The following is a 15524-nucleotide window of genomic DNA, read 5'->3' as shown; positions in this document are numbered from 1 at the left end:
ACCCTCAACTTCAAGGGGGACGTAACTTGGAAAGGGCCACGAATGAGAACAGAATGGAGGTGCCTTAAAAAGGTAAACATTGAGCTACCATATGATCCAGCAGGCCCACTCCTCGACCTATAATCTAAGAAGAGAGAATTGGAAAGACACTGGCAGGCAAATCTGCATTGCTCAGTATTACAATAGCCAAGATATGGAGGTAACCAAAAAGTCCACCAACAGATGGGTGGACAAAGAAGAACTCCTCCATGTATAGATGGAATATTCGCCAGTGAAAAAAATGAAACAATGCCATTTGCAGCACCATAGATGAGTCTAGACGAAATCACACCACCTGTAGTAAGTGAGAAAGTAAAAGACACATATCCTATCATATCACTTTTAGGAGTTACATAAAAATTGATACCAATGAAGATATTTCCACAGAGAAAGGCAATCACAGATTCATTAAAAAACTTATGGTTCACCAAATAGAAAGGGATGAGGATTGGATAATTTACCATATTGGGGTTAACAGAGATATACAAACCATGTGAAATATATAATCACCAAAGACGTACGGAAGACCAGGAGAAGACTACTCAACATTGTGTCATAACCTACATGGGAAAAGGATGCGAGGAAGAATAGATACACGTATATGTGTGAAAGAACCACATTTGCCCACCTAGAACAAACAAACCATTGTAATCAAATTTGCTTGGATAAAAAATAAAAAGTAAATTATAAATATGAACAACAAGTAATGAGACATAAACATAAAGGGCTTTTTCCTGGCACATTCCATTCTAATTTACAACCTAGAACACCACTTCCATTAAGGCTCTGTTTCCCCAGTTACCAAATTTGGTAAAGGAGAAATGATGCCACCTTGTGGCCGTTTCCTGCAAGAGCAGCTTTAAACTCACAGCTAAGGGTCACTTAACATTCACAAGGACTCAGGGCTGTAAAGGACACCTGCCCTAAAAAATTGTGCTGAAGTAGGGAATGGACAAAAATTTCAAAACAGGCAAATGTTTCCAGAAGAGAGTATGAATATTAACGTTTTACTCACGCTCTTTTAAAAAAAAGGAAAATGGATAAAAGCTCAACCTCAGGGAGTGTTAGACCCATGAAATCTAATCTACAAAAAGTTTCAACTTACACCAGTCGACTGACCATCAGCAAAAAGTCTACAAACAATAAATGCTGACGGGGTTTTAGAGAACTGTGTACCCTCTCCCTGCTGGTGAGACGTAAAGGGGTAACGGCCAATAATGAGAACAGAAAGGAGCTGTGTTTAAAAGTAAAAATGGAGGTACCATTCAATCCAGCAGGCGCACCATTGGACCTCTCACCGGAGAAGACAAGAATCGAGAAGACACAGGCCGCAAAAGCTTCAGTGCAGCCTTATTCACAATAGCCAAGACAGTGAAGGAATCAAAATGTCCAACAACAGGTGAATAGATAAAGAAGAAGTGGTCCATGTACACAATGGAATATTAGCCATGGAAAACAATGAACCATTGTTCTTTGAGGCACCACAAATGAGTCTGGAGATAATCACGAAACATGAGGTAAGTCCGAAAGCAAAAGACCTATATTCTATGATATCACTTACAGGCGTTATCTAATAACTGACACAAATGAACATATTTCCAAAGAGAAAGACACTCACAGATTTAGAAAACAAACTATGCTCATCTAAAAGGAAAGGTGGGGGGAGTGGATAAATTAAGGTTAGTGTTACTATATGTATACAAACACCTATTATATACATATCTCAAAAAGACCTACCATATAGAAGGGAGGTGTGCGGAACCCTCTGTAACATTTTACATGGGAAGGGGATCTGTACTTGAATAGACATATATAATGTACAAATGAACCAGATTGTGTACACCTCGGACAAACAATATTCTAAGCTTTACTCCAATTAAAGAAATTTTTAAAACCAAGAAGAAATAATGAGACATAAACTTATGGGGGTTTCTCCATGCACATTCCAATATAATTTACAACCTAGGAACACGACTTCCAGAAAGGCTCTGCTGCCCTAGTACCCAGATTTGGGAATGGAGGAATGCTGCCTGCTTGAGGCCACTTCCCACAACAGCAGCTTTTAACCCATTACTAAAGGTCACTAAATATGCACCACACTTGCAGTTCGGGAAATGAGACCTGCTCTCTAAAAAAATTCTGGGCTGGAAAATCGACCAAAAAATTTAACAGAGGGCAAGCTTCCAAGAAGACAATTTCAAGAATTATATTGTACTCCCAACTGTTTCCTTTTTTTAGCAGAAAAGAAAACGGCAGAGAAAAATGATGAGTTTTATGAATTTTCAAAGACATGAAAACCCAAAGTACAAAAACCTATCAGCTCACACCAGCCAGAAGGGCCATTAGCATAAATGCTGCAAACAATAAATGCTGAAGCGATTGTGGAGAAATGCGTACCCTCGATTCTAAGGGGGACGTGGTAAGAGCCACTAATGAAAACACAAAGAAGGTGCTTTGATAAGGGTAACACGGTGCTACCAGTCAATCAATCACACCCACTGCTGGGCCTATCACCTGAGAAAATGAGAATCAAAAAGTCACAGGCTTGGGGCTTCCCTGGTGGTGCAGTGGTTGAGAGTCTGCCTGCCAATGCAGGGCACACGGGTTCGAGCCCCGGTCTGGGAAGATCCCACATGCCGCGGAGCAACTGGGCCCGTGAGCCACAACCACTGAGCCTGCGCGCATGGAGCCTGTGCTCCGCAACAAGAGAGGCCGCGATAGTGAGAGACCCACGCACCGTGATGAAGAGTGGCCCCCGCTCGCCTCAACTACAGAAAGCCCTCGCGCACAAACGAAGATCCAACACAGCCAAAAATAAATAAATAAATAAATAAATAAATAAATAAATAAATAAATATTAAAAAAAAAAGTCACAGGCTGGCAATCCTGCACTCCAACAATATTTACCATAGCCAACACTTGGAAGCAATGAAAATGTCCATCAACTGAGGAATGCACAAAGTAGAAGTGGTCCAAGTACTCAGTGGAAAATTATTCCAATAAAAAATAAAAATTAAATTTAAAAATCCAACAAAAGTAAAGAGACATCAGCTTGTGTGGGTTTCTCCGGGCACACTCCACTCTAATTTATAACCGAGTAACACCACAGGCCGCAAGGGCATTTCCCTAGTTACCAGGGTGGGGAACATAGAAAGGCTGCCACCCTCTGGCAGTTACCTGCAAAAACAGCTTTAAGGCCTGTGCTAATGGTCATTTCATAGGAAGAATTAATGCAGGACCGTAAATGAAACATGCCCTCAATATGTCTTGAGGGAGGTAATGGCCAAAACATTTCAAAATGTGACACATACTTTAAGAGAACACTTTGAAGAACTAAGGGGTAATCACAGCTTGAAAAATAAAAAGGATATGCCTTAAAGCTCAGTTTCAACGGATTATGAGGCACATGCGAATTCAACCAAAAAGAGGTATCAGCTCACACTTGTCAGAAAAACCATCAGCAAGAAAACTACAAACAATAAATGCTGAAGCTGTTGTGGAGAAATGCATACCCTCAACTTCAAGGGGGACGTAACTTGGAAAGGGCCACGAATGAGAACAGAATGGAGGTGCCTTAAAAAGGTAAACATTGAGCTACCATATGATCCAGCAGGCCCACTCCTCGACCTATAATCTAAGAAGAGAGAATTGGAAAGACACTGGCAGGCAAATCTGCATTGCTCAGTATTACAATAGCCAAGATATGGAGGTAACCAAAAAGTCCACCAACAGATGGGTGGACAAAGAAGAACTCCTCCATGTATAGATGGAATATTCGCCAGTGAAAAAAATGAAACAATGCCATTTGCAGCACCATAGATGAGTCTAGACGAAATCACACCACCTGTAGTAAGTGAGAAAGTAAAAGACACATATCCTATCATATCACTTTTAGGAGTTACATAAAAATTGATACCAATGAAGATATTTCCACAGAGAAAGGCAATCACAGATTCATTAAAAAACTTATGGTTCACCAAATAGAAAGGGATGAGGATTGGATAATTTACCATATTGGGGTTAACAGAGATATACAAACCATGTGAAATATATAATCACCAAAGACGTACGGAAGACCAGGAGAAGACTACTCAACATTGTGTCATAACCTACATGGGAAAAGGATGCGAGGAAGAATAGATACACGTATATGTGTGAAAGAACCACATTTGCCCACCTAGAACAAACAAACCATTGTAATCAAATTTGCTTGGATAAAAAATAAAAAGTAAATTATAAATATGAACAACAAGTAATGAGACATAAACATAAAGGGCTTTTTCCTGGCACATTCCATTCTAATTTACAACCTAGAACACCACTTCCATTAAGGCTCTGTTTCCCCAGTTACCAAATTTGGTAAAGGAGAAATGATGCCACCTTGTGGCCGTTTCCTGCAAGAGCAGCTTTAAACTCACAGCTAAGGGTCACTTAACATTCACAAGGACTCAGGGCTGTAAAGGACACCTGCCCTAAAAAATTGTGCTGAAGTAGGGAATGGACAAAAATTTCAAAACAGGCAAATGTTTCCAGAAGAGAGTATGAATATTAACGTTTTACTCACGCTCTTTTAAAAAAAAGGAAAATGGATAAAAGCTCAACCTCAGGGAGTGTTAGACCCATGAAATCTAATCTACAAAAAGTTTCAACTTACACCAGTCGACTGACCATCAGCAAAAAGTCTACAAACAATAAATGCTGACGGGGTTTTAGAGAACTGTGTACCCTCTCCCTGCTGGTGAGACGTAAAGGGGTAACGGCCAATAATGAGAACAGAAAGGAGCTGTGTTTAAAAGTAAAAATGGAGGTACCATTCAATCCAGCAGGCGCACCATTGGACCTCTCACCGGAGAAGACAAGAATCGAGAAGACACAGGCCGCAAAAGCTTCAGTGCAGCCTTATTCACAATAGCCAAGACAGTGAAGGAATCAAAATGTCCAACAACAGGTGAATAGATAAAGAAGAAGTGGTCCATGTACACAATGGAATATTAGCCATGGAAAACAATGAACCATTGTTCTTTGAGGCACCACAAATGAGTCTGGAGATAATCACGAAACATGAGGTAAGTCCGAAAGCAAAAGACCTATATTCTATGATATCACTTACAGGCGTTATCTAATAACTGACACAAATGAACATATTTCCAAAGAGAAAGACACTCACAGATTTAGAAAACAAACTATGCTCATCTAAAAGGAAAGGTGGGGGGAGTGGATAAATTAAGGTTAGTGTTACTATATGTATACAAACACCTATTATATACATATCTCAAAAAGACCTACCATATAGAAGGGAGGTGTGCGGAACCCTCTGTAACATTTTACATGGGAAGGGGATCTGTACTTGAATAGACATATATAATGTACAAATGAACCAGATTGTGTACACCTCGGACAAACAATATTCTAAGCTTTACTCCAATTAAAGAAATTTTTAAAACCAAGAAGAAATAATGAGACATAAACTTATGGGGGTTTCTCCATGCACATTCCAATATAATTTACAACCTAGGAACACGACTTCCAGAAAGGCTCTGCTGCCCTAGTACCCAGATTTGGGAATGGAGGAATGCTGCCTGCTTGAGGCCACTTCCCACAACAGCAGCTTTTAACCCATTACTAAAGGTCACTAAATATGCACCACACTTGCAGTTCGGGAAATGAGACCTGCTCTCTAAAAAAATTCTGGGCTGGAAAATCGACCAAAAAATTTAACAGAGGGCAAGCTTCCAAGAAGACAATTTCAAGAATTATATTGTACTCCCAACTGTTTCCTTTTTTTAGCAGAAAAGAAAACGGCAGAGAAAAATGATGAGTTTTATGAATTTTCAAAGACATGAAAACCCAAAGTACAAAAACCTATCAGCTCACACCAGCCAGAAGGGCCATTAGCATAAATGCTGCAAACAATAAATGCTGAAGCGATTGTGGAGAAATGCGTACCCTCGATTCTAAGGGGGACGTGGTAAGAGCCACTAATGAAAACACAAAGAAGGTGCTTTGATAAGGGTAACACGGTGCTACCAGTCAATCAATCACACCCACTGCTGGGCCTATCACCTGAGAAAATGAGAATCAAAAAGTCACAGGCTTGGGGCTTCCCTGGTGGTGCAGTGGTTGAGAGTCTGCCTGCCAATGCAGGGCACACGGGTTCGAGCCCCGGTCTGGGAAGATCCCACATGCCGCGGAGCAACTGGGCCCGTGAGCCACAACCACTGAGCCTGCGCGCATGGAGCCTGTGCTCCGCAACAAGAGAGGCCGCGATAGTGAGAGACCCACGCACCGCGATGAAGAGTGGCCCCCGCTCGCCTCAACTACAGAAAGCCCTCGCGCACAAACGAAGATCCAACACAGCCGAAAATAAATAAATAAATAAATAAATAAATAAATAAATAAATATTAAAAAAAAAAGTCACAGGCTGGCAATCCTGCACTCCAACAATATTTACCATAGCCAACACTTGGAAGCAATGAAAATGTCCATCAACTGAGGAATGCACAAAGTAGAAGTGGTCCAAGTACACAGTGGAAGATTACTCCAATGAAAAATAAAAATTAAATTTAAAAATCGAACAAAAGTAAAGACACATCAGCTTGTGTGGGTTTGTCCGGGCACACTCCACTCTAATTTATAACCGAGAAACACCACAGGCCGCAAGGGCATTTCCCTAGTTACCAGGGTGGGGAACATAGAAAGGCTGCCACCCTCTGGCAGTTACCTGCAAAAACAGCTTTAAGGCCTGTGCTAATGGTCATTTCATAGGAAGAAGTAATGCAGGACCGTAAATGAAACATGCCCTCAATATGTCTTGAGGGAGGTAATGGCCAAAACATTTCAAAATGTGACACATACTTTAAGAGAACACTTTGAAGAACTAAGGGGTAATCACAGCTTGAAAAATAAAAAGGATATGCCTTAAAGCTCAGTTTCAACGGATTATGAGGCACATGCGAATTCAACCAAAAAGAGGTATCAGCTCACACTTGTCAGAAAAACCATCAGCAAGAAAACTACAAACAATAAACGCTGAAGCTGATGTGGAGAAATGCATACCCTCAACTTCAAGGGGGACGTAACTTGGAAAGGGCCACGAATGAGAACAGAATGGAGGTGCCTTAAAAAGGTAAACATTGAGCTACCATATGATCCAGCAGGCCCACTCCTCGACCTATAATCTAAGAAGAGAGAATTGGAAAGACACAGGCAGGCAAATCTGCATTGCACAGTATTACAATAGCCAAGATATGGAGGTAACCAAAAAGTCCACCAACAGATGGGTGGACAAAGAAGAACTCCTCCATGTATAGATGGAATATTCGCCAGTGAAAAAAATGAAACAATGCCATTTGCAGCACCATAGATGAGTCTAGACGAAATCACACCACCTGTAGTAAGTGAGAAAGTAAAAGACACATATCCTATCATATCACTTTTAGGAGTTACATAAAAATTGATACCAATGAAGATATTTCCACAGAGAAAGGCAATCACAGATTCATTAAAAAACTTATGGTTCACCAAATAGAAAGGGATGAGGATTGGATAATTTACCATATTGGGGTTAACAGAGATATACAAACCATGTGAAATATATAATCACCAAAGACGTACGGAAGACCAGGAGAAGACTACTCAACATTGTGTCATAACCTACATGGGAAAAGGATGCGAGGAAGAATAGATACACGTATATGTGTGAAAGAACCACATTTGCCCACCTAGAACAAACAAACCATTGTAATCAAATTTGCTTGGATAAAAAATAAAAAGTAAATTATAAATATGAACAACAAGTAATGAGACATAAACATAAAGGGCTTTTTCCTGGCACATTCCATTCTAATTTACAACCTAGAACACCACTTCCATTAAGGCTCTGTTTCCCCAGTTACCAAATTTGGTAAAGGAGAAATGATGCCACCTTGTGGCCGTTTCCTGCAAGAGCAGCTTTAAACTCACAGCTAAGGGTCACTTAACATTCACAAGGACTCAGGGCTGTAAAGGACACCTGCCCTAAAAAATTGTGCTGAAGTAGGGAATGGACAAAAATTTCAAAACAGGCAAATGTTTCCAGAAGAGAGTATGAATATTAACGTTTTACTCACGCTCTTTTAAAAAAAAGGAAAATGGATAAAAGCTCAACCTCAGGGAGTGTTAGACCCATGCAATCTAATCTACAAAAAGTTTCAACTTACACCAGTCGACTGACCATCAGCAAAAAGTCTACAAACAATAAATGCTGACGGGGTTTTAGAGAACTGTGTACCCTCTCCCTGCTGGTGAGACGTAAAGGGGTAACGGCCAATAATGAGAACAGAAAGGAGCTGTGTTTAAAAGTAAAAATGGAGGTACCATTCAATCCAGCAGGCGCACCATTGGACCTCTCACCGGAGAAGACAAGAATCGAGAAGACACAGGCCGCAAAAGCTTCAGTGCAGCCTTATTCACAATAGCCAAGACAGTGAAGGAATCAAAATGTCCAACAACAGGTGAATAGATAAAGAAGAAGTGGTCCATGTACACAATGGAATATTAGCCATGGAAAACAATGAACCATTGTTCTTTGAGGCACCACAAATGAGTCTGGAGATAATCACGAAACATGAGGTAAGTCCGAAAGCAAAAGACCTATATTCTATGATATCACTTACAGGCGTTATCTAATAACTGACACAAATGAACATATTTCCAAAGAGAAAGACACTCACAGATTTAGAAAACAAACTATGCTCATCTAAAAGGAAAGGTGGGGGGAGTGGATAAATTAAGGTTAGTGTTACTATATGTATACAAACACCTATTATATACATATCTCAAAAAGACCTACCATATAGAAGGGAGGTGTGCGGAACCCTCTGTAACATTTTACATGGGAAGGGGATCTGTACTTGAATAGACATATATAATGTACAAATGAACCAGATTGTGTACACCTCGGACAAACAATATTCTAAGCTTTACTCCAATTAAAGAAATTTTTAAAACCAAGAAGAAATAATGAGACATAAACTTATGGGGGTTTCTCCATGCACATTCCAATATAATTTACAACCTAGGAACACGACTTCCAGAAAGGCTCTGCTGCCCTAGTACCCAGATTTGGGAATGGAGGAATGCTGCCTGCTTGAGGCCACTTCCCACAACAGCAGCTTTTAACCCATTACTAAAGGTCACTAAATATGCACCACACTTGCAGTTCGGGAAATGAGACCTGCTCTCTAAAAAAATTCTGGGCTGGAAAATCGACCAAAAAATTTAACAGAGGGCAAGCTTCCAAGAAGACAATTTCAAGAATTATATTGTACTCCCAACTGTTTCCTTTTTTTAGCAGAAAAGAAAACGGCAGAGAAAAATGATGAGTTTTATGAATTTTCAAAGACATGAAAACCCAAAGTACAAAAACCTATCAGCTCACACCAGCCAGAAGGGCCATTAGCATAAATGCTGCAAACAATAAATGCTGAAGCGATTGTGGAGAAATGCGTACCCTCGATTCTAAGGGGGACGTGGTAAGAGCCACTAATGAAAACACAAAGAAGGTGCTTTGATAAGGGTAACACGGTGCTACCAGTCAATCAATCACACCCACTGCTGGGCCTATCACCTGAGAAAATGAGAATCAAAAAGTCACAGGCTTGGTGCTTCCCTGGTGGTGCAGTGGTTGAGAGTCTGCCTGCCAATGCAGGGCACACGGGTTCGAGCCCCGGTCTGGGAAGATCCCACATGCCGCGGAGCAACTGGGCCCGTGAGCCACAACCACTGAGCCTGCGCGCATGGAGCCTGTGCTCGGCAACAAGAGAGGACGCGATAGTGAGAGACCCACGCACCGTGATGAAGAGTGGCCCCCGCTCGCCGCAACTACAGAAAGCCCTCGCGCACAAACGAAGATCCAACACAGCCAAAAATAAATAAATAAATAAATAAATAAATAAATAAATAAATATTAAAAAAAAAAGTCACAGGCTGGCAATCCTGCACTCCAACAATATTTACCATAGCCAACACTTGGAAGCAATGAAAATGTCCATCAACTGAGGAATGCACAAAGTAGAAGTGGTCCAAGTACACAGTGGAAGATTACTCCAATGAAAAATAAAAATTAAATTTAAAAATCGAACAAAAGTAAAGACACATCAGCTTGTGTGGGTTTGTCCGGGCACACTCCACTCTAATTTATAACCGAGAAACACCACAGGCCGCAAGGGCATTTCCCTAGTTACCAGGGTGGGGAACATAGAAAGGCTGCCACCCTCTGGCAGTTACCTGCAAAAACAGCTTTAAGGCCTGTGCTAATGGTCATTTCATAGGAAGAAGTAATGCAGGACCGTAAATGAAACATGCCCTCAATATGTCTTGAGGGAGGTAATGGCCAAAACATTTCAAAATGTGACACATACTTTAAGAGAACACTTTGAAGAACTAAGGGGTAATCACAGCTTGAAAAATAAAAAGGATATGCCTTAAAGCTCAGTTTCAACGGATTATGAGGCACATGCGAATTCAACCAAAAAGAGGTATCAGCTCACACTTGTCAGAAAAACCATCAGCAAGAAAACTACAAACAATAAACGCTGAAGCTGATGTGGAGAAATGCATACCCTCAACTTCAAGGGGGACGTAACTTGGAAAGGGCCACGAATGAGAACAGAATGGAGGTGCCTTAAAAAGGTAAACATTGAGCTACCATATGATCCAGCAGGCCCACTCCTCGACCTATAATCTAAGAAGAGAGAATTGGAAAGACACAGGCAGGCAAATCTGCATTGCACAGTATTACAATAGCCAAGATATGGAGGTAACCAAAAAGTCCACCAACAGATGGGTGGACAAAGAAGAACTCCTCCATGTATAGATGGAATATTCGCCAGTGAAAAAAATGAAACAATGCCATTTGCAGCACCATAGATGAGTCTAGACGAAATCACACCACCTGTAGTAAGTGAGAAAGTAAAAGACACATATCCTATCATATCACTTTTAGGAGTTACATAAAAATTGATACCAATGAAGATATTTCCACAGAGAAAGGCAATCACAGATTCATTAAAAAACTTATGGTTCACCAAATAGAAAGGGATGAGGATTGGATAATTTACCATATTGGGGTTAACAGAGATATACAAACCATGTGAAATATATAATCACCAAAGACGTACGGAAGACCAGGAGAAGACTACTCAACATTGTGTCATAACCTACATGGGAAAAGGATGCGAGGAAGAATAGATACACGTATATGTGTGAAAGAACCACATTTGCCCACCTAGAACAAACAAACCATTGTAATCAAATTTGCTTGGATAAAAAATAAAAAGTAAATTATAAATATGAACAACAAGTAATGAGACATAAACATAAAGGGCTTTTTCCTGGCACATTCCATTCTAATTTACAACCTAGAACACCACTTCCATTAAGGCTCTGTTTCCCCAGTTACCAAATTTGGTAAAGGAGAAATGATGCCACCTTGTGGCCGTTTCCTGCAAGAGCAGCTTTAAACTCACAGCTAAGGGTCACTTAACATTCACAAGGACTCAGGGCTGTAAAGGACACCTGCCCTAAAAAATTGTGCTGAAGTAGGGAATGGACAAAAATTTCAAAACAGGCAAATGTTTCCAGAAGAGAGTATGAATATTAACGTTTTACTCACGCTCTTTTAAAAAAAAGGAAAATGGATAAAAGCTCAACCTCAGGGAGTGTTAGACCCATGCAATCTAATCTACAAAAAGTTTCAACTTACACCAGTCGACTGACCATCAGCAAAAAGTCTACAAACAATAAATGCTGACGGGGTTTTAGAGAACTGTGTACCCTCTCCCTGCTGGTGAGACGTAAAGGGGTAACGGCCAATAATGAGAACAGAAAGGAGCTGTGTTTAAAAGTAAAAATGGAGGTACCATTCAATCCAGCAGGCGCACCATTGGACCTCTCACCGGAGAAGACAAGAATCGAGAAGACACAGGCCGCAAAAGCTTCAGTGCAGCCTTATTCACAATAGCCAAGACAGTGAAGGAATCAAAATGTCCAACAACAGGTGAATAGATAAAGAAGAAGTGGTCCATGTACACAATGGAATATTAGCCATGGAAAACAATGAACCATTGTTCTTTGAGGCACCACAAATGAGTCTGGAGATAATCACGAAACATGAGGTAAGTCCGAAAGCAAAAGACCTATATTCTATGATATCACTTACAGGCGTTATCTAATAACTGACACAAATGAACATATTTCCAAAGAGAAAGACACTCACAGATTTAGAAAACAAACTATGCTCATCTAAAAGGAAAGGTGGGGGGAGTGGATAAATTAAGGTTAGTGTTACTATATGTATACAAACACCTATTATATACATATCTCAAAAAGACCTACCATATAGAAGGGAGGTGTGCGGAACCCTCTGTAACATTTTACATGGGAAGGGGATCTGTACTTGAATAGACATATATAATGTACAAATGAACCAGATTGTGTACACCTCGGACAAACAATATTCTAAGCTTTACTCCAATTAAAGAAATTTTTAAAACCAAGAAGAAATAATGAGACATAAACTTATGGGGGTTTCTCCATGCACATTCCAATATAATTTACAACCTAGGAACACGACTTCCAGAAAGGCTCTGCTGCCCTAGTACCCAGATTTGGGAATGGAGGAATGCTGCCTGCTTGAGGCCACTTCCCACAACAGCAGCTTTTAACCCATTACTAAAGGTCACTAAATATGCACCACACTTGCAGTTCGGGAAATGAGACCTGCTCTCTAAAAAAATTCTGGGCTGGAAAATCGACCAAAAAATTTAACAGAGGGCAAGCTTCCAAGAAGACAATTTCAAGAATTATATTGTACTCCCAACTGTTTCCTTTTTTTAGCAGAAAAGAAAACGGCAGAGAAAAATGATGAGTTTTATGAATTTTCAAAGACATGAAAACCCAAAGTACAAAAACCTATCAGCTCACACCAGCCAGAAGGGCCATTAGCATAAATGCTGCAAACAATAAATGCTGAAGCGATTGTGGAGAAATGCGTACCCTCGATTCTAAGGGGGACGTGGTAAGAGCCACTAATGAAAACACAAAGAAGGTGCTTTGATAAGGGTAACACGGTGCTACCAGTCAATCAATCACACCCACTGCTGGGCCTATCACCTGAGAAAATGAGAATCAAAAAGTCACAGGCTTGGTGCTTCCCTGGTGGTGCAGTGGTTGAGAGTCTGCCTGCCAATGCAGGGCACACGGGTTCGAGCCCCGGTCTGGGAAGATCCCACATGCCGCGGAGCAACTGGGCCCGTGAGCCACAACCACTGAGCCTGCGCGCATGGAGCCTGTGCTCGGCAACAAGAGAGGACGCGATAGTGAGAGACCCACGCACCGTGATGAAGAGTGGCCCCCGCTCGCCGCAACTACAGAAAGCCCTCGCGCACAAACGAAGATCCAACACAGCCAAAAATAAATAAATAAATAAATAAATAAATAAATAAATAAATAAATAAATATTAAAAAAAAAGTCACAGGCTGGCAATCCTGCACTCCAACAATATTTACCATAGCCAACACTTGGAAGCAATGAAAATGTCCATCAACTGAGGAATGCACAAAGTAGAAGTGGTCCAAGTACACAGTGGAAGATTACTCCAATGAAAAATAAAAATTAAATTTAAAAATCGAACAAAAGTAAAGACACATCAGCTTGTGTGGGTTTGTCCGGGCACACTCCACTCTAATTTATAACCGAGAAACACCACAGGCCACAAGGGCATTTCCCTAGTTACCAGGGTGGGGAACATAGAAAGGCTGCCACCCTCTGGCAGTTACCTGCAAAAACAGCTTTAAGGCCTGTGCTAATGGTCATTTCATAGGAAGAAGTAATGCATGACCGTAAATGAAACATGCCCTCAATATGTCTTGAGGGAGGTAATGGCCAAAACATTTCAAAATGTGACACATACTTTAAGAGAACACTTTGAAGAACTAAGGGGTAATCACAGCTTGAAAAATAAAAAGGATATGCCTTAAAGCTCAGTTTCAACGGATTATGAGGCACATGCGAATTCAACCAAAAAGAGGTATCAGCTCACACTTGTCAGAAAAACCATCAGCAAGAAAACTACAAACAATAAATGCTGAAGCTGATGTGGAGAAATGCATACCCTCAACTTCAAGGGGGACGTAACTTGGAAAGGGCCACGAATGAGAACAGAATGGAGGTGCCTTAAAAAGGTAAACATTGAGCTACCATATGATCCAGCAGGCCCACTCCTCGACCTATAATCTAAGAAGAGAGAATTGGAAAGACACAGGCAGGCAAATCTGCATTGCACAGTATTACAATAGCCAAGATATGGAGGTAACCAAAAAGTCCACCAACAGATGGGTGGACAAAGAAGAACTCCTCCATGTATAGATGGAATATTTGCCAGTGAAAAAAATGAAACAATGCCATTTGCAGCACCATAGATGAGTCTAGACGAAATCACACCACCTGTAGTAAGTGAGAAAGTAAAAGACACATATCCTATCATATCACTTTTAGGAGTTACATAAAAATTGATACCAATGAAGATATTTCCACAGAGAAAGGCAATCACAGATTCATTAAAAAACTTATGGTTCACCAAATAGAAAGGGATGAGGATTGGATAATTTACCATATTGGGGTTAACAGAGATATACAAACCATGTGAAATATATAATCACCAAAGACGTACGGAAGACCAGGAGAAGACTACTCAACATTGTGTCATAACCTACATGGGAAAAGGATGCGAGGAAGAATAGATACACGTATATGTGTGAAAGAACCACATTTGCCCACCTAGAACAAACAAACCATTGTAATCAAATTTGCTTGGATAAAAAATAAAAAGTAAATTATAAATATGAACAACAAGTAATGAGACATAAACATAAAGGGCTTTTTCCTGGCACATTCCATTCTAATTTACAACCTAGAACACCACTTCCATTAAGGCTCTGTTTCCCCAGTTACCAAATTTGGTAAAGGAGAAATGATGCCACCTTGTGGCCGTTTCCTGCAAGAGCAGCTTTAAACTCACAGCTAAGGGTCACTTAACATTCACAAGGACTCAGGGCTGTAAAGGACACCTGCCCTAAAAAATTGTGCTGAAGTAGGGAATGGACAAAAATTTCAAAACAGGCAAATGTTTCCAGAAGAGAGTATGAATATTAACGTTTTACTCACGCTCTTTTAAAAAAAAGGAAAATGGATAAAAGCTCAACCTCAGGGAGTGTTAGACCCATGAAATCTAATCTACAAAAAGTTTCAACTTACACCAGTCGACTGACCATCAGCAAAAAGTCTACAAACAATAAATGCTGACGGGGTTTTAGAGAACTGTGTACCCTATCCCTGCTGGTGAGACGTAAAGGGGTAACGGCCAATAATGAGAACAGAAAGGAGCTGTGTTTAAAAGTAAAAATGGAGGTACCATTCAATCCAGCAGGCGCACCATTGGACCTC

Source organism: Balaenoptera physalus (assembly GCF_965194825.1).
Source record: "Balaenoptera physalus genome assembly, chromosome: 6".
In the NCBI taxonomy this organism is placed as follows: Eukaryota; Metazoa; Chordata; class Mammalia; order Artiodactyla; family Balaenopteridae; genus Balaenoptera; species Balaenoptera physalus.
This window is presented reverse-complemented; position numbering follows the sequence as displayed.